The 19,947-nt window shown below is 47.0% G+C and overlaps 1 protein-coding gene across 1 annotated transcript in view; it reads right to left on the reverse strand.

The window, feature by feature from the left end:
* The window catches only part of Ncald (neurocalcin delta), a 284,369-nt gene that overhangs the window by 203,789 nt on the left and 60,633 nt on the right, over positions 1–19,947 (reverse strand). Inside the window, exon 2 of the mRNA XM_050163132.1 lies at positions 5,114–5,170. The gene's annotated coding sequence lies outside the window, so the exon portion shown is untranslated. The remainder of the gene's footprint in view (positions 1–5,113; positions 5,171–19,947) is intronic.

A 19,947-nucleotide genomic window follows, 5' to 3' on the forward strand; every position in this document is an offset into this window, starting at 1 on the left:
AGCAAGCTGGGGCACCTTGATGCCAGTCAAGCCTGATAACCTTAGCGTGACCCACATGGCAGAAGGATTAAAAAGGACTACCAAAAGTTGTGCTCCTCCACACAGACACTGTGGCTTCTCCATTCCCACTCCACCCCCAAAACGCACAAATAAATAAATGATTAACATTGCGGGTCTACACTCCACAAAAGGAGATACACACAAGGCACTGCAAATCTGGTCAAGAGCACACGTTAGGGAGCTCACAGGCGCCGGGAGTCAACCTCTGACTATTGTTCTGCTAAATACAGAGTAGAAACTGCCCTCAAATTTCTGTCTCTATTGGTGCAGTTCTTGAACCTCACTTGTTCAGTGATTAGCTCAGAGATTCATAACTCATCAGAGTGAAGAGCTAATGTCCGAGGATTGCTCAGCCACGGGGGAGTGCCCCCTCTCCCCAAGATTCAGGAACCACCTAGAACAGGGGGATGGGAAGACATAAGAGCCAGAGGTTGGGGAGGCCTAGACGGGAGCTGCCGCTGCACAGCAGTCATGACCTCGGCCGCTGTGGGTGCCTACACACTGTCAAGTCAGTCAGCATCAGGCGTGGAATGAGAAGGGCGTAGGAGCCCACCCCCAGCCCCCCAGCCTTACCCCAGCTATGGACAGTTGATGGCTTCTGGGAGAGTGAGAAGGGCTTAAGAACCCACCCCCCAGCCCCCCAACCTTACCCCAGCTATGGACAGTTGACCGCTTCTGGGGAGTTAGAAGGGCTTAGGAGCCCACCCCCAGCCCCCCAGCCTTACCCCAGCTGTGGACAGTTGACCGCTTCTGGGGCGGGGGGCTCAGTTTTCTTCAAGGATGTGGTTTCTAGTAGGTAGCCCATGTTCAGTGGATGGCCCCACACCCAGCAGTCTACAGGCAGCCCAAATGAGAGTCTAGGGGTTATTTGTTTAAACAAGGACATGAAGTTGTGGGGGAGGTAGGGTGGTGGGGTTAGCTCTAGAAGGAGTTGGGGAGAGAAGGTCAATGGGGCTTGACTTGGATCAAAGTACCTTGTGTGAAATTCTCAGCGAATTGATAAAGGTATCACTTAAAGAAACCATGGACGATAGCCTCATTGTGGATGCTTTTCTGGCTACGTTGCGTTCTTCTCCTTGCTCCCAAAACCCTTCCTCTTCCTCAGAGTAAATGACTGTGTTCATCTCACCCTCATGAACCCAGAGTTGCCCACCCAGGTTAGAAAGATGTGGCCTGGATCCTTTTGTTCCCCCAGTTCTAGCCCAGGAAGCACTAGAAAAGCTAGTTGTACGTATCCCTCTGGTTTTGAGGCTTTTTAAAGCCCCATACTCTCCGACAATAAGATTGAGAGGGCTAACAAAACCTTTCACAACACATTCCTTTAAATGCCAGCCGGGCACACCTGGAACAGCAGGAGGCAGACCAGGCACAAAGATTTGTTGAGAGCCTTTGTTGAGCCCCTGAGCCCTGCACAGCTAGTCCTGGCTTTGAATGGAAGGAACTTGCAAGAAAAAGAGAGAAGCAGAGAATCTTAAATCCTTTCACTTGTCACTCGTTCACTCGGCAAGGGAGCACCAATCATCTGCCAGCCCCTGTCGTGGGTACCAATCATGTCACAGCCTCCACTTACAAAGTGCACAGAATAGTTTGTTCCTGCCAAAGGCTTCGAGAAAACTCTGGCAAACAAAGAGAGCACAGCTGACCCAGGGAGGGGGCAGCTTTCTAGGTCAGCTTCAAAGAGAAGAGGTGGGAATCAAATGGAGATTTAGGCCCTGCTGAGATTCTCTTTATATATATTTTATATGTGTGTATACATGTGTGTGCATGCATGTACATGGGTGTACATGGGTGTGCATGCACAAGTGTGTCTATTTGTCAGTGTGTGCATGTGTGTATATCCATGTGCATGTGTGCCATCATGTGTGTGAATATACATGTATATCGTGTGCATGTGTGTGTACGTAAGAGAGTGTGTGTGTGTGTGTGTGTGTGTGTGCACATGTGCATTTGCATGGGGGAGCACCTTCTCCCACAGGGGTGGAGCCAACTCTCCTGCTACGATGTCCAGTGAGGAGCAGGGCCAGCTATCCCAGGGCCAGTGGAGGAGTGGGGCCTACTCAGCACAGCCCTTGGGCCTCAACACACATGATTCCCATGACCCACTGTGGTAACACAGACACAGACATGGTCCTTGGCAACAGCTCAGCCCTAGAGGTAGAATGGGCCTCAGACAACAACATGGTCTCAGGTAGCGGTCCAGACCCAGGGGCATCCATGACCTTGGTGGCAATGGAAGCCACAGCCATCTCTGGCTTTTTTTTAATATTTATTTATTATGCATACCATATTCTGTCTGTGTGTATTCCTGCAGGCCAGAAGAGGGCACCAGACCTCATTACAGGTGGTTGTCAGCCACCATGTGGTTGCCGGGAATTGAACTCAGGACCTTTGGAAGAGCAGGCAATGCTCTTAACCACTGAGCCATCTCTCCAGCCCCATCTCTGGCTTTTTAAGTGGGCTCTGGGGATCGAACTTAGGACATCATGCTTTCATGAAAAATTCTTTATTAACTGAGCGACCTCCCCAGTCGTCATTATTCTTGTTTCTGACCCATACTCTCTTAGACACCATGGCACTGGGGCAGACAACATGTCCTAGCAGAGCCGACAGCAGCCATCTCATCAGATGCTGACAAACGTGACTGACAGCAGTCACAGCAGCATCCCAAGGCTGCCCACCCCACACAAATGCTATTCTCGGCTTTTTGATTCTCTCTCTTAATGACAAGACTTTCTTCCTGCCATCTAGCTTGGCTTTGATTCCGCTCCTTGGATGGCAGTGGGAGAAAATAACTTGATTTGGAACTTAGGCAGAAAGGAAGACATGCTTGATGGTTTTTTTGAGAAGGGCAAGGGCAAGATGAGTCATCTTTGAAGGACATGGAATGGCTAGCATCCTGCTTCTATGTAAAATATCTATCTCCTCAAGTTCTCCTGAACCCTGACCTCGCCTGATACAGCAAGCTGGAGAGGCTGTGTGTTGACTGCCCTGTCATAGACATCACATCACGGTGCCCCCTCCTCCTCTCACAGAGACATTCCCAACCTACTCACAACTATGAGCCCTTTTACGTCACATAGTACTGGACTTGTGAGGAAAAGCCAGCCTTAACCTATCCCAAAGGCAAGCCCGCCGATACAAAAACACTGACCTTGAAATTCTCTGAATAAAGTTTCGGGGAAACAAGAGCTAATTCTGGAATACGTAGGACTTCAGCTATCTGTGCCACATACGTTCGTCTGAGTTCCCTTCTCAGGGGAGCCCAGGAAGTCTGGGAGGGTCAAGGGCCCAGAGAGGCACAAGTTTCTGGCGCCAACAGAGAGGAGTAAGCAAGACAGGACCTTAAGGAGCATGGCCATGGAGTTCAGTACCAAGGCACTGGGTGCAGAGGGCCTGGGTGCGTGGAGAGACAGCGGGCAAACAGGAGGAGGGAGCGCACCTGCAGGGATTTGCACAGGTTCTCTCTGGCTGAGGCAGGCGCTCTGGGAAGCCCGGGACTATTTCACACCATCCAACACAGAGGAGGTCTCTTGAAAAGGTCAGTCTGACTGAAGACTCACCAACAACGTGTCTCAAGGGGACTTGCCGCACCGCTGATCAGCGATATCAGCGCTGCTCTGAGTTTCCGTTCAGGTGCTGGACTGGATCCCAATTTCTTGGGATGAGAACTTGCTAAAGGAGCAGGCTTCTGAGTCCCATGACATATAAAGTACTTATTAAAGCCCCACAGGGCAATATGCCCACATAAGGAAAACCACTAAGAACTGAGCCAGCTGAGCAGTGGGTATGGCCAGGGACCGTCCTTCGCTGGAGCCAGATGGACAGGCAGACACGATTGCCGGTTCTACCCCAATGACCATGGGGCTTGTTCTTAACGCCCCTTCCTGCCTTTCCACGTCTCCCCTTTTCTCTTCTTGCCCTGATCATATACAGTTAAGTTCTCTTAAGCAGAAGTGTAACCGTTTTTCAAGGTCAAGTGAAATCATGAATTTCCATTATCAAAATTATTGGAAAGCTAGAATTTGGAGCTGTCGAGATCGTTTTTTAGATAAAGACACTTGACACCAAGCCTGATGAATTAAGTGCAATCCCCAGAATATACAGAGCACATATGTAAACACACACGCCCGAACACAAGGACACACAAAATGAATGTAATCTTTAAAGCTAAAATTATATGTATTATTCACCAATGTTGAAAATGTAAAAGTAGCCTAGGAAACACTAAAATACATAGGCAACCAATATACGATATATCAACAACTGAAACAAAACAAGACCGTCGAAACTGTCCCTGGCTTTTGTGGCAGACGGAAAAGAGGTCACCTGGACTGAACCATGCCATAATAGCCTGAATGGCTCACACACCAAGCTGATCAGCCAGATAAACTGGAGCATGGATATAACATCTGTGTCTAGGTCATCAGCAAGGGTAAAAGTGGATGGGAGTGAGGGTAAAAACTGATACCCAGAAGACACTCGGGCAGTTCGGGGGAAGGCATCAGCCCAGGGTAGCATTTCTACCACGCCTATCTTGGGAGTTAGGCAGCACACAGCCCATACCCAAGCCTACCACACAACAGCCATTTCCTTGGTATTTAGTGCACTATCCTGTGCCGAGTTCTCACTACGAACTGAGGGGTGTGTCTGCCATGGGATTTCCAAAGATTTTCTAGTCTAATCACTGAGATGCCCCATGAGGTCACGTCTTCTGGCCACCACCATGAGAGACTGGAAGAACTGAGGCTGGGGAGAGAGCTGTGTTGGTAAGTCCCCATGTGTGTGAAAGCTGAGTGTGGTTCGCATTTGTAATCCCAGTGCTGGGGGGGGGGGGCCGGAGAACCCCTGGGGTGGGCTAGCAAGTCAACACAACCTAACTGGGGACCCCAGATTCCTACTAGAGACTGTGCCCCAAAAGCACAAGGTAGATGACTCCTGAGGAACAACACCTGAAATTGACCTGTTCTCCAGTCTCATCCTTGCATGTGCGCGCACGCATGCACACGCACACAGAAATAATTGAAGTTAGGTGCAGAAAGTGTAAGTAACTCACCAAGGACGCTCCAAGGTGACTTCACTCTTGGGCCCAGGCTCTTGCTAGCCGCTCTACCTGTGGTTGACAACAGGGGCAGTGGAAAAATTCATTTTAGAATAAAGTAAGAAGACTTTTTAAGTGCATTCTACAGAGGATAAAAACTTTACAACAGTCTCTTCTTTCAAGAATACACGATCCAGGTGCCTTAACCCGACCTTTCCTTTGCTGCAGCAAGGATTGGGAATGCCACACCCCTAAATTAGCCAAACTATCACTAGCTCCCAATTAGCAAAGGCCTTTGTGTGCCTGCACTTCCAAGGGCACATCACCTGCTGTTAGTTAAATAAGGGAGCCACCATTAGTCACAGGAAGGACAGCAGGAAGGTAACTGCTAATTGGACAATGAACCAGTGTCACCAGGAAGAGCACAGTCAACCAGCAGGGACCAAGACCTCAGTCTGCAGCCTTGGGAGCATTACTTAGAAGTGATATTCCTTGCTGAAATGACTGTTTTAAGCCAGGAAGCTCCCTGGAGGGAAGCAAGCAGAGAAAGATGGTTCCGGCCCAGACCTGGGAAGGAATAAGCCAGCTCTGAAACCCTCAGCTCTTAGTCCCACTGCAACCCCAGCGTCCTTGGGACCTAAGAAGGCTGTGAGGTTTGAGGTATTTTGCATCTCCTAAACAGAGGCCACAAACTTCTTGAGGCAATACAACAGTACCAATGCGAGAATCAGATCAGATAGAAGCCTTGGCTCTACCACTCACCACCGGGTCAATTCCCCAAATCCCTTGAGTCCTCTGAGCGTGTTTTCTCAATTATATAATTAGGGCATGAATAGCATCTACCTTATAAGATCGATGTGAACACTAAACGCAGATCACCCCCCCCCCCAGCACTCCAGACACAAAGGAGGTTCTTACAGACTCAGGACTGATTGAAAGTAACGACAAGGGCTTAAACATTAACATGAGCGCTGGGCTCTTTAAAGCCATTTCTTCAGGACTGTCTCAGGAACAACACTTCTTCCCTGAAGCGTCCTTTGTCTCACACATGCTCAAAACGTCTCTGGAATTGCCTTCAGCATGAATATCCTTGCCAGCCCCTCCTGCATGCTCATTTGGAGCCAAGTGTGGTATTGAGAAGGGCATCCTTTTGGTCACACATGAAGAATGAAGTCCCAGTCTGGTTTCCATTCCTGTCTCCAGTTCCATTGGTCACCACCTACTGTTTCTCCATCTTCTGTATTTCAGAACTGTATTGTTACTTGACTGCTCTGCTCTGGTTCCCAGGGCTACTCAAGGCCCCCTGCTCCCAGTGGAATGTCAGAGCCTGGTTTCCATGATCCATGCAGAAATAATCCCATTTATCTGCCAAGCCCAGCTAACACGTCCATGAATCTTTTCCGGCCTGGGGCTGTTCAATGGTGGAGAACACAGACGTGGGAGTCCAGACTCCACAGGACAGGGCTAAAGAGAAGCAGGGAAGTTGCTCAGAGGCCTCAGTGCCTGATGCCTGATCCTCCTCTGTCGTGTGACCCCAGGGGAGCTACCTCACATTCCTATGTCTCAGTTCCCTCTATGGTCATGGCTACATCCAAGCTTTATTTTTCAGATTAGGAAAAGCACTAAGAGATCGCCTGTATAAATGCTTGTCTGATAAAGTCCAAGGCCCTTGTGTCTTGGCAGGGTGGCCAAGAAGGCTTTGTCAACTGATTTGCATCTCAGTTTCTTTACTTTAAAATAAGAGTAAGAAAAATATCACCTACTTCATATTGTTGGAATTAAATTTAAAAAGTATGTAATTTGCTTAGTGTATAATGTATGTAAATAAACCTTATGTAACAGAATTTCAACAAAGTAATACGCTTAGTCAGATGTGGTGGCACACACACACCTGTAATCCCAGTCCTTGGGAGATAGAAGCAGACGGAATCAAGAGTCCAAGGCCAGCCTCAGCTACACAGCAAACTCAAAGCCAGCCTGAGCTAACTATGACCCTGTCTTCAAAAAATAATGCAAGAAAAACAAAACAACCAAAAAGGCATGCTAAAAAGTAAGAACAAGGGAAAAACTTTTTTTCTTAACTCTATTACGCCACATGCCAATTACGATAGCCTTAACTGGGAATTCCCAGGAGAGACTGCGCCGTTATTTCTTCTACTTTTATAGGAAAGCAAATTCAACTTATAACCAGCATGTGCAAGGGGACCTGGGACTTAAGTAAAAGCCGCAGCTTGTGAAACCATGACTCATAACACAGACCTCGATGTGCACAACGAACTAAGTCCAGACACGTAACAGCAGTCCATTCACTCCGCTGGCTCTCAGCGGGAAGCAATAAAACCCGACCACAGCTCTGCACAGGTCCATATTCTAAAGATGAGACCCCTGACTATACCAGAAACTTCCTCGCTCAAGGATTCTGACCAGTCTGCAGTCTCAACACCGCCCATGTCTTCCTGACTCCACGGCATTCCGGGACATGCGTCCTCTCTTGCTGCAGTGCAAAAATAAAGCCAGCTTGGTCTATGGTGGTGTGTTCCCTGTTGTCCTTCTTGGTGGCCTTAACATGCTGTAAATGCCAAGAGTTTGATACAGTGTTGGGTATTAGGCGGCTAGTTTTTTGAAAAATCAGAGGCCCCATCAGAAACCTGGGGAGGACTCTGTCCATGGGTCTCCAAGCTTATACACCTTACAGAATGATACAAACTACAAATATCTAATAACGAATGTGGTTGGAGACCTGACTGGCCCTACACATTTACAGCTAACAATGCCCTGTCTGCCATGCAGGAAAAGACAAGCTAATCAAGGACACAGTGTAAGACCAGCAAGGTGGCCTGTTTGTCCTTCCTGTAGCATCTTGCACTGGGTCTTGCCCACAGCATTTGCAAAAAGGAACTTACGGTGACTACAGACAGAGGATTTTGTTCTGCCCACTGTAGACTGGAGGAGAGCTTTTAACAGGAGACCGGATATATGTAATGGTCCAGGGAAGCCCCTTGGTAGCAGGCGCAAGAGAACACTGTGAGCAGACAAGCTGCCTAGAAGTTAGCTCTAGAGCTCAGGCCGGAGGAGGGCTCTGGTTACAGAGCTAACAGTGGGAAAGGGAATGGGTGTCCTCTGAAGAACCAGAAGGACAAGCATGGTGAGCAACTGACGTTTGAGAGAGTGTGAAAGGCCACAGAAGCAGAGCCATGCACTATTGCTGCTCACTGACATAGGAACCTGCATTTCACCTGTTTTAACAAACAAAGCAGCCCCACTGATGAGCCTTACACCAGGCAGTGGTGACACCTGTAATCCCAGTGGCCACACCGGTTGCTGTAGAAACCAGGCGGTGCAAGACTCCTTTAATCCCAGCACTAGAGAGGAATAGAAGACGGGAAAAGATGACTCTAAGTCTCATTCTGAGATTGCTGGAGGCAGGACTGCCATTTTGGACTGAGGTCGCGGTAAGAGCCAGTGGCTGGCTGCTTTGCTTTTCAGATCTTTGGGAAGAACCCCAACTTCTCTGAGTTTTACCAATCCTCTATCAGAAACCATGTTGAAATCAAGCCAAAAGCACTGTGGAAGGTCAGAGGCCTTCTACACACTGGAGCCAATGACCAAAGTCGTGGGGTTCTGACTCTTAACTTGGGTCACAGGGGCAGCTAGCATGGTGTGGCTTCAGCCACCGCTGCTGCTTTGGTATCTCACACAGGTCAAATCAAGGCAACAGCAAAGGTCACAGCATTTGCTGAGAGCAGGTTAACCGTGAGCCACTGATGTAGTTCCTCGGCAAGCAGCAACAGCCCTTTGGTAAAGCGTGCTAGACAAATTTATTTTTAGTTTTGTTTAGAATTTCAATTAAATTCATGTAAACCATGAGAGTCAAAGGCCTTTGATCCCTGCTTGGGCTGGCTGACCACTAGAGAGAATCGCTCAAGAGCTGATGGCCGTATTTTAACATTTTTACTCAGTATTTTCCTGCAGGCAACGCGGCTGGAAACAAAGACAGGTCCGGACCCTTTCTGGCTAAGGAACAACAAAAGCCAAGATTGACCCGATAAGAGTCTGTGTGTACAGCATAAATAGCTACTATTTCGGCAAACACCCTCTTTGCTTTCAGGAACGTTAAAGGCAGCTTTGCCTGAGACTCCATCACTACTATGGGAAGGATTTAGAACAAACACAGTAAGTGGAGGCCGCCAGACGCAGCAGCACCTTGGGAGAGCTGATGTTAAGGTTTCTCCGAGATCATCTGCCAGGACTAGAAAAAACCAGCATGAACTCCTTTTCCCGGAACTGTGCTGCCAGGTGTCACTCACTGAACACATGGCTAAACAAGAAACCTTCAGGTCCCTCCCCTAGGACGGCAATCCTAGCCCTTCCTGCTTCGCCAGGCTCACACCAGGCTCCGCAGAGATCCCGGGACTACGTTCTCGGAGAGTTGCCAGAAGCAATTAAGTTTGCTCTGTGTTCGTTTTCAAAGAACTAGCAGCTAGGGTGAGAGAGCACAAATATTTTCTTCTCCAGAAATGGGTCTTTCCATGGCTGAAACTTTTGGGTCTATTTTCATTAAATTATTTCATGCACAAATAATCAGTGGACAACTGGAAATAATTATTTAATAATTACAATTAGCTCTAATAGAAACAGCCCATTAGGGCAATAATAGCACATAGGCCACAATGGCCATTTTAACTCTGAAAATGCCAGCTGGGACAACTGCTGAGCCCCCTTCTTCAGAGGCCTTACAGGCTCCTTCAGCCTCTGTATTACTAAAGGATAACATCTTTCTCAATATACAAAGAGGCTAAGTAACTCAAAGACATAGGGCGTTTTCAAACCAATAACCTCAAGAGGATGCGGAAGAGGACTTCATTTTAAAACCATAAATTGCTCTTTAAAGAGTAGATTTGCTCATTAGTTTACTGCATCTAGTTTATATTTCCTCCAAATCTAAATTTACAATAATCTGGACCAGGCTGCGTTACAATGGGCCAGTTAATTGCATTTGAGGGAAGTGTTCTGTTACGATGGGCCAGTTAGGTGGCCTTCTGCACACTCCCTGGGGACATCTCCCCTGACTGGCACCATCCACACTCCCTTGCTGTGAGAGGCCACAGTTTTGGATCAGTCCCATCTTGACTAAAGGTCAGAGAGTTCAAACCTATTCTTGCCCCTCAGGACAAACAAGGTGTTTGACCAAAGGTGTGGCTACTGGAAGCCTAGCTCCTCCAAAGCCTGACAGCAGGTTGTTTGACTTTGGGCGTGGTTACAGGTGTTTTGAGATGTAAGGAGGTAATTACTGCTTGTTCCTTGTATCATGGAAGTCATATGCCCTCCCCCTTTTGATTAGGGTATATAAAGACTGTGGGCAATAAACGCGGGGCTTTTGTTACAGTCTTCACTGGAAGCCCTCCCGACTCTCTCCTTCTGTCTCCTATTTCTTTCCTCAATCCACACTCCCCCCTTTCTCAGGAAAATAGTGACAAGTCCTGACTCTTGCCCTCTCCCTCCTCTTGGCTTTCGTCAATGGAAAAACCACCCACAGGTGGGAGGCAGAGTGTGGCCGCTGTTCTCTCACTCGGCTTATACAGAAGGGTCTGGATAAGCCTCACCCACGTGGCCTCTGCCTGAGATCTTTGCTTGCGGTTACAACCCTTACTAGATCTCATTATTTGTCCTTCACCCTTTGAACCAAAATAAGAATGGCTTCCCACCCCTGCTGGTTTCTGGCCAGACCACCCCTTTATTTCTAGGGTCTGCAATAGTCCTTTCACTGAAAGTTCTTCCTTCAAACCCCAGGAAGGAGTTTCCAACCTGCCAAGGCCCCCGTGCAAGCACTTTCAAGGTGAACGCAGAAGGGCTTCTCTCCTGGAGGAGCCATGGGACAAGACGCACATATGTGAGGCAGGAATTATGGGGTGGGGAGTTGGGTGGCCACAAATCTCCACAGAACCTGCTTTCTGGCAAAAAATCTAATGTATTCAATGTCAAAAAATGCAAATACAGATTGATTCAACCTTTTAAGTTCCTACTCCTCATATGAAACAAAGGAATCTCACCCACTCATTCCCACTATCCAAAGACAAAACACCACAGCAGAAAACACCAGCACCTGCCAAATGCCAGGAACGTGGGTTCTAAGACTCATGAGTCCCCACAGCCAACTGAGAGGAATGCTTGCCCAATCGACTTCATTACTGTGCAGTTCGAATAAAAAGCAAATTACATTTTCAGTATCTTCTCTTCCAGAACTGAATTTGCTATTGTTCAGAAGGAACCATCATTATTTCGAAACCCAGAGCCAAGTAACAGAACAGAAAAAAAAACGGAAAACACTGTTCTATGCAAACGTCTCCAGGTTGTCTACTTCCCTGTAAAAGCCTGCTGTCAATTCCGCAACTGCCTGAGGAGACGCCTCCTTCATTCTGTCTGGGTATTTATTTGCTGTTTTCATTGCATTATTAAACTTCCACCAGCATATTTGCTGAACTTGCTATGGGTTGATAAACAGGACGCTTCCAAGGCTAAATGTAAATGCATTCATTCTCCACCCTTCCTTTTGTGTCTGTAGCCAGGAGATGAAGCACCCTGGCCCCGCTTTCCAGTGTCACGTCAGGTTTACTACATCGAGGCTGGTGCAGGAGATCTGTCAGTGGCTTGTTCTCCTACACACGTCTGACCACTGCTCTCCTTGGGTTGTCTCTGCTCCCTGCACCTCTTCCCACAGTAGACAGCTCCCGGGCTGCCTTAACGACCTCCATCTGTTTCCTTAATTCTGTCTCCACCTCTGTAAACAACATTTTGTTCCATTTCTCCAGGATGATGCAGCTTGCGCCCTATGTGCTCTGCTATGTGCTCTGTGTCCCTGACTGGTAAGCGCTTAACTTGGGAGAAGAGCACAAATGTGCCCCTCAAGAGGAAGTGGATCTTGTTAAAAGTGCAGAAAACACCACACAAGAAGGGCCGCTAAGGAGACGGAACATCGAGGATTGAACAGAGAGGGTCATTACTGGGAAACCTGGGGCAGTCTGAGCCAACGGCAGCTTAGTTCTATTATACAGATGTGGGCTTGTTAGTCTCCATACTGCATGTGTTGTTCCAGATGTTGACGTTAGGGGAGGCTAGAGAAGGGGAACTCAGGGACTCTTCACACTGTCTTTGCAGCTTCACTGGAAAGAGAGAGTTATTCCAAAATAAATTATTTTCCTTTCCAGTTATGTACATACAAACACATGCATGTGTCTGCGTGTGGGTGAGAACATGTGAGTTCTGGTGCCCACAGAGGCCAGAAGAAGGAATCGGATCTTCTGGAGCTGGGGTTATAGGTGATTGGGAGCTGCCCAACGTGGGAGCTGGGAAATGAACTCAGGTCCTCTGCGAGAGCAGTCAGTGCTTCTTAACCGCTGTACCATCTTTCCATTCCCCCTCCCCAAAATGAAATCTTTGTTAAGAAAAACTGGCTTCCCGGACCCCAAGTCAAAGCTTCAGCAGTGGACCCTTAATGGGAGAGTTTGAAAAATATGGTCCTACTGAACCTAGTAACCCAGGTGAGACAAAGACAGAAACAACTATTTATTAATACTAAATTATTACATAGTTGACTATTTAAAGAAAAAGGCCAATTAAAGCTATGTCAAAGTTCATCTTCTCTCCCAAGGAAGTTAATTAGAATGGTTCTTCCCTAAACAAGTTGCTGAATTCAATTTTTGAGTAAAAAAGAAGAACCTTGAAAAGACACAAGCAATTGCAGAATGTGACAAAGAGATGGTTGAGCCCTGCTATTTCTCCCTCTCTCTTAAACCAAAATGTTTGTGGTTGGCATCCTTTGGGTCAGGCAAACCACACTGACTTGCTCACACCTTCCTCTACAGGGAGCCTGTTTCTCGGAGTAGATTTTTGACCTCCCTGAGGGCAGGTTTGAAAGTTAGCTCTCTCCTGAGGCTGCCTGCAGCCCAGGTCAATAGATTGAAAATACACATTTCCCTTCTATACTCATTTATTTCAGATGAATTCTTACACTCAGCATTTTCTATGTTTCACAGACGTGAGAGGGGGTAGGCAGAGGTGGAATGTGAGGCTTGCTTTACTCTTACTCTTTCTTTCTTGAAGACAGGCTACATAGGCTCATAGATTTGCATACTTACTCACCAGGGAGCAGCGCTATTTGAAAGGATTAGAAGTGTGGCTTTGTTGGAGGAAGTGTTTCATAGGGGGAGAGCTTTGAGATTTTAAAACCTATACCAAGCCCAGACACTCTCTTCTTGCTGCCTGCAGATCCTGATGCAGAACTCTCAGCTCCTTCTCCAGCACAGTCTCTGCCTGCACGCTGTCATGTTTCCCTGCCATGATGATAATGGACTAAACATCTGAAACTTTAAGCCAGCCCCAGGTAAATGCTTTCCTTCGTAAGAGCTGCTGTGGGGGATGGAGAGATGGCTCAGTGGTTAAGAGCACTGACTGCTCTTCCAGAGGTCCTGAGTTCAATTCTCAGCAACCACATGGTGGCTCACAGCCATCTATAATGAGACTTGGCGCCCCCTTCTGGCTTGTAGGCACACATGGAAGGAATGATGTACACATAATAAATAAATATTAAAAAAAATAGTTAACTAAAATAAAAAAAGAGCTGCTGTGGTCATGGTGTCTCTTCCCCAGCAATAGAACACCTCACTGTTTCATTACAGAATTACACTTTAAGCAGAGTTCTGGATGTTGGGAATACATCCTAGTCCAAAGAATACAACTGGAAGAAAAATGACCTCGTTTGTGGCACTTAAAGCAAACCGAGGTGCACGGGAGGGTAGAGAACAAACAGCTCTGGGTGCTCCCCCTCCTCCTCCTGCCGTACCACTCTGATAGGGCAACCTGAGGCTGAATGGGGGATCGGAAGAGGAGGCTAGAGGAACCCTGCCCTCCAGGAAAAGTTTGGTTTTGCAAGAAGCATTTCTGGGTCATGAATATGTCGCCCCAAGTTGTGCTGTTCAGAGATATTATTTTGAATTAAAGGCATTAAAAAAAAAAAAGACACAAGCTTATTCTGACCTTCATTCTGCTTCCTTAAGACCAGAATTTAAATTAGCCACACTTAAGGTATCATGGTATACCAGAAAGACAGGAGACTGCAGTGGGAAACTCTGGGCTGGGGGAGAGTGTCAGGACAAAGGAACGGCTTTCCCAGTCCCAGTCCCAGCCCAAGGCTTTGTCCCTGCGACACTTCCCAGTTTACTAGCCTCTGTCAACTTGTGAGGTCAGTTCTTCACGGGAACTTCATTTCTTATTCCTTATCTGTGTCCTGTATGATTTGCTTTAAGCAATGTTTGTACTTTACTTAAAGATCGGTGTGTTTCTGTCCTACGATTCTCAAGGCAAAAGAGGGGAGACTCTAAAGGGAAGGCAGGGGAGGGGCTCCTGGTGCATACTTCTAATCCCAGCACCTGAGAGGTGGAAAAAGAAATTTAAGGTCATCCTTGCTTACAGGTGAGTGCTTGGGGCCTGGCCTGAGATCCCCAAGATCCAGTCTCAAAGAACAGCACCAGCACCAAAGGGGGTGGGGAGTATGGGAAGTTTGCCTTGCCTGTGTTCCCTCAGTCCTTTAGTCTGAAAAGGGTAGGGACTGAAAACAAACAAAAATCTCTCTCTGCCTAAGGGAGGTTATTACCCCCCTTGTAGTTCAAATACCGTGGTTAAAGAAGAACTCCGAGGCCGAGTGTTGCATGAATGCCACACAATAGAAATTAGCAGCTTAAACAGTCCCTGCCTCCTAACTCTAAGGCAAAAAGCTGGTGGTCCGGGGCCTTTCCGTGCAGCAGAAATTTCAAACAATAAGAATCTATAAAACCCAATTTTCTCAATTAATGTAACCAGAAATTAATAGAAATTAGATTAGCATCAAAGAATTGTTTCACTAAAAATAAAAGCATCGTAATCTTGCCTGTGTGTGAGAAAATGGTATACATTAGAGCTCAAGTAACAAGGGCACAGAAAACGGAACTGTGGTAGGGAAGGGCTTATGGGATGGTGCAGATGCAGTTCAGGCTTTATAACAGCTGTAGGGGCAAATACGTTTAGAGATCTAACAGAAAGTGAGCACCGAAGTCGATACCTCATGGTACCGCAGGTTCTCATTAAAGTCCATTCTGATGCTAGTGTCAAAAAGGGAGGGGATAATAGATTTGCTCGTCTGCTTCTCCATAGTAACCAGTTTACCATCTAGTCCATAATACTGTTTTAAACCTCAGGTACACGTTACATTGTATCTTCAAGACGGAAACAAAGAACTCCACCAGAGGAGAGAGGTTGCTCTTAGAGAACACAGATCTGTCTTGTTCTCCTTGGTAGCCTCATTTTTGCTCCCGAATAAACAGGATGGTCAACAGCTTTAGCCACTCTCTGAAGTGTAAAAGGATTTCTTAGCCAGGGTCACTCACATCTGTTTTATTCAGAAAAAAGCCTTCCGATTAGAGATGAAAGAGAAGCTGTCCCAGTCGATGTGAACGTACCCAAACCACGGAGCAATTTTCAGCAGACGTCTTGAGAAAAAGATTATTCTGGAGAGTTCTGAAAATCAGCTTTACTGCCTCAGATAAATACTGTTTCTATTCTTGGCCTCTGAGGTAGAAAATGTTCCTTCAAACCGTTTACTGTCTTTGTGTCTGGAGAAGTCGGTGAGCTTCCAAAGGCTGTCTTTGGATGCCATGGTAACCGCACGATTCCGGTCAATTCTATCTTGTCTAGGGTAGAGTTTGAGGAATTTCAAAATGTTGCCTGAGAAAATAAGTACTAGGGATACATGCCACTGGCAGGAATAAACTGGACGTGGGACACACCATTCTAGGCTTTTAGGTTCCCAGTGCCTCAGAACAACAATGAAGCACAAAGCTAACTCAAAGACTCAGGGCGGTGCAAGCCAGTTAAAAAATACTTAGGAATTGTGGCAGGAGAAACAGCTCAGGGTTAAGAGCACTTGTCACTCTGGGAGAGGGTCCACGTTTGGTTCCCAGCACCCACATGGTGGCTCATAACCATCTGTAACTCCAGTCACAGGGAAGCCTGCATCCTCTACTGACTTCTGCAGACACTGCATGAACTCCATTGTGCATACATGCAGGCATCCAGGTGGCTCAGCGGTTAAAAGCACATACATTCTTCCAGAGGACCTGAGCTAGATTCCCCATATCCCCACGTTATGACCAACCCCCACTTCATCTCCTGGATGGACACTTAGATGGACAGATGGACACGGACACACACACACACACCTTTCTTCTCGGCATAATCCAAGAAGAATATGTTAGAATTTCTGTGGGAGTCTCGATGTCCAGCCCTGAGTCAATTCAGCAGTCTTTGTTCCCTGCTCCAACACTGAAAACTCCAGAAGAAGCACGCACCCTTCACAGACACCTTGAAGGAAGCCATGAGCAACCGGCAAAAGTGACCTTGGCAATCGGAGAAAGGGACCGCCTCTTCAGTGCTTAACTGCAGATTACCTCACCAAGTGCAATCAATCACTGATGCAAGGAGTTAATACCAGGAATAAGGAATGGGAAAGGCCTCAGATGAGAAGCTTCCCGCTAACAGCTGGTAAAGGGCGCTCTGGATTCAGAATGACAAAACCCCTTGAAACGTACAGCCTGCCACATTTTAATTTAAGACAACCTTTTTTTAAAATTAAGATAGTGTATCAATATCTCACAAGACCTTAGGGGAAGCCACCTTTAAGGCTCCCTCAAGTAGGAACCGACCTTAGATCATGTCTGCGTTTCTCAAAAGAGGATCCCCACTCTAGACAGAAAAGCAAGTACCAAAGGATCCTGCAATGTATGACTTCCCAAAGAATAAAGTGAGCATTCCATCGGGCAACGGCCCCATGAGGTGTGACATTTGCATGAGCGGATGCCTGTATGGGTGCCGCTGATGGAGGCATAAGGACATGGGATGTTCCTTCCTTAGCCCAGGCAACAAACCTCCTCAGAACCGGGTGGGGACCACTGTCCTGGCAGAGGACTGTACCACACAGGCTGCCGACCTCATAGCAACCCAACATCGCCTGATTCTGCTACGGATGTAATAATATCTGACAAGAGGCTGATTGGACAGCACACGATGCCATTTTCTCTAATTAAGGAACTCTCGAGAAAAGCCCAAAATAGCCACAAAGCACTGTCAGCAAAGCAATCAGCGGTGACAATTATCTGTCAACTTAAACTCCTGGGTGAGCCTTTGTGAGAAGCTGGACCAGTTGCTAGAAATTTACAAATCAGCATCTCAGCAGAAGTCAGGGATGACAAGGACGCAAAGGGGAACAAGGCCGGCTGCTCACCCATGGCAAGTTTCTCCTCAGAGGAGGGGAACAGCAGCATGCAGGCTGGAGGAGCCCAGTCTAAGGGAATGTGCATGTGTGTGCGTGTGTGTGTGTGCATAAGCCTTTGTGTATGCATGAGTGCATGTGTGCACATGCATGTATATGTGTGTGTGCATGTGTACATGCATGTGTGTATGTGCATGTGTGTGTGTGTGTGTTCTAGAGGGCTTTGTAGAATATTCAAATGGAATCCTGCAGTAGCTTGAAGTCCGCTGGCCATGGCCTGGGATGCTGACACATCCTGAATCACGCAGTCCTTTATCTGGAGCCATTCTCATCCCACCCATTCTTTAACATCTGTAAGCAGAACATGCCCCTCCTTTATGTGGGTACCAACGTTCACCACACATGTGTTCTCCCTCTGTTGGCTTCCCTAACAGATGACCATCTATACTAGGAGGGAATCAGGAGCCCGATCTCAGTGAGCTCCAGGCCAGCCAGGGCTACACAGAGAGACTCAGATCTAAACAGTAAGGCATTTCTCACAGCGCTAAGGGGTGAGAAATCCCAGGCAAAGTCCTATGGGAACCAGGCCTTCAGCGGGCAATGAGCTTCTTCTGACTTCTTTAGCAGGGCACTAACACCATCCCTGAGGGCTTCCCTAGGCTCCAGTCCTCTCCTAGACCTCAGCAGTGAGTTCATTCACCATCCCTTAGAAGAGGAAGCCCCAGAAAGATTACTGTTAGAAGGAGCTGGGCACTCGAAAGCTAGAAGGGCAAAGCTCACAGGACTATGGGAATTAAAGCGTTCCACATGTAAACCAGTGATAATTGTTCGGTTAAATTGAATAATCTTACTATGAGATATATTTAAGTGTTTTAATTCTCTGCCTTATACCCTGGGGTATCGTCAAGGAGACTTACCTTCACAATATTTTGATATGAAGGATTTTAATCTTATTACTAGGAGTGCATGCAACTATAAAAAATAGAAACAGTGATTATGTAAAATACTGCTTCTCAAACGTTCAAGTGCTTAAGAACCATTCTCATTAGTCTTTTGAAAGGGGGGGGGTATGACTCACTAAGTCTGAGGTAGTAACTGTGATGCTGTATTTCTCTTTTAAAGTTGTGGGTTACCACCCCTACCCCCTATCAAGCCCCAGACCCTGTGCATGCTGGGAAGAGCCCCACCACTGCACTACAGACAACCCCAGCCCACACTTCGGTATTTCCAAAAGGCTTTCAGGAGTGCTGTTTGGGTGGCCCCATGGTGGCTCCTGGAGCTACCGGAGTGAATTCAAACCATGACCATGGAGCAGTTGCAGCCCATACCTAGAATCCCAGCACTGAAGAGACTAAGAGAGGATTACTCCTGCAAGTTAGAGACTAGCCTGTGCTAACCAATGGATTATAGGGCTAACCTGAGCTACAGAGTAAGCCCCTGTCTCAAAGATAAACAAGCGAGGAAGGCAGGAAAGATGTTGAGGAGCCCTGGTGACCGGTCCGCAAACGGCCTTAAGTCATTGAGCTTTGTCCAGAACTAGGAGGACGCACTCCTCAGCTCCTCCACCATTAGTGACCCTTCCTCAGGACACTTCCTTTCACAGCCTCTTCAGGAGCTGGGAGCTGCTAAGCACGCTCTATTGTCTCATTCTTAACTCATTCACTGGTCTCTTTCTGACGCCCCTTCCACAAAAACATTTAAGGTTGGAAAAAGCAAGCCTTTCTCCTCTCCTTATCCTAGGGATAATCTCTCCTATCCTGTCTCTACTACTGTAGGCACAAAAGAAAGAAAAACATCAAATACTGCAGCTCAGGAGAAGAGTAAGATTTGAGTCTTCAGTTTGCCTAGTAAGCATTAAGTTGTGAATTGTTTGTTTCGTTTTCCAAGACAGGGTTTCTCTGCGTAGCCCTGGCCGTCCTGGAGCTCACTCTGTAGACCAGGCTGCTCTCTAACTCAGAGTTCTGCCTGCCTCTGCCTCCCAAGTGCTGGGATTAAAGGCGTGTGCCGTCACCACCCACTAGGTTGTGATTTTTGTTGTTTTCTTTTGATTCAAGTTTTGTTCATTTCTGATTGGCATTTTTATTTACAGCCAAAATTTTCCTTTAATGCAAGTGATTATTAAACTCTTTAAATCATACACAGTTGTATGATATAGAGAGTCACGGTAAATATCACTCTCATAATTAATAAAGTTATGCCTCATTTGAGTCCATCAGAAGGCAATGGTCTCAAGACAATTATAAGAATTAACTTGTTAAATGTGGCACGTCCCTCCTCAGAGAAAGGAACACACAAAATGTCACTGCTGTCCGGACATAGTAGGAAAAGGTGGCCATCAGAAACCCAAGAGAGAAACCGCTGAAATGGAATGGAGTCTAAAAAGCCAAGTGTGGTCTCTGTGGCCGCCTGGAATTCCTGGGAGCCTCACAGCGTCTATAAACCCCTCTCATGCTTTTCCCCATGGATCTGCCATGGCATTCATGAGAAAGACTAAGGGCAAAGTTAGAGACTAGAGAATGCCCCCTTGTACTTAGAAACAGGAACAGGACTC

This window comes from Alexandromys fortis, unplaced genomic scaffold (genome assembly GCF_014885135.2).
Source record: "Alexandromys fortis isolate MF-2015 unplaced genomic scaffold, M_Fortis_MF-2015_v1.1 scaffold_17, whole genome shotgun sequence".
NCBI lineage: Eukaryota > Metazoa > Chordata > Mammalia > Rodentia > Cricetidae > Alexandromys > Alexandromys fortis.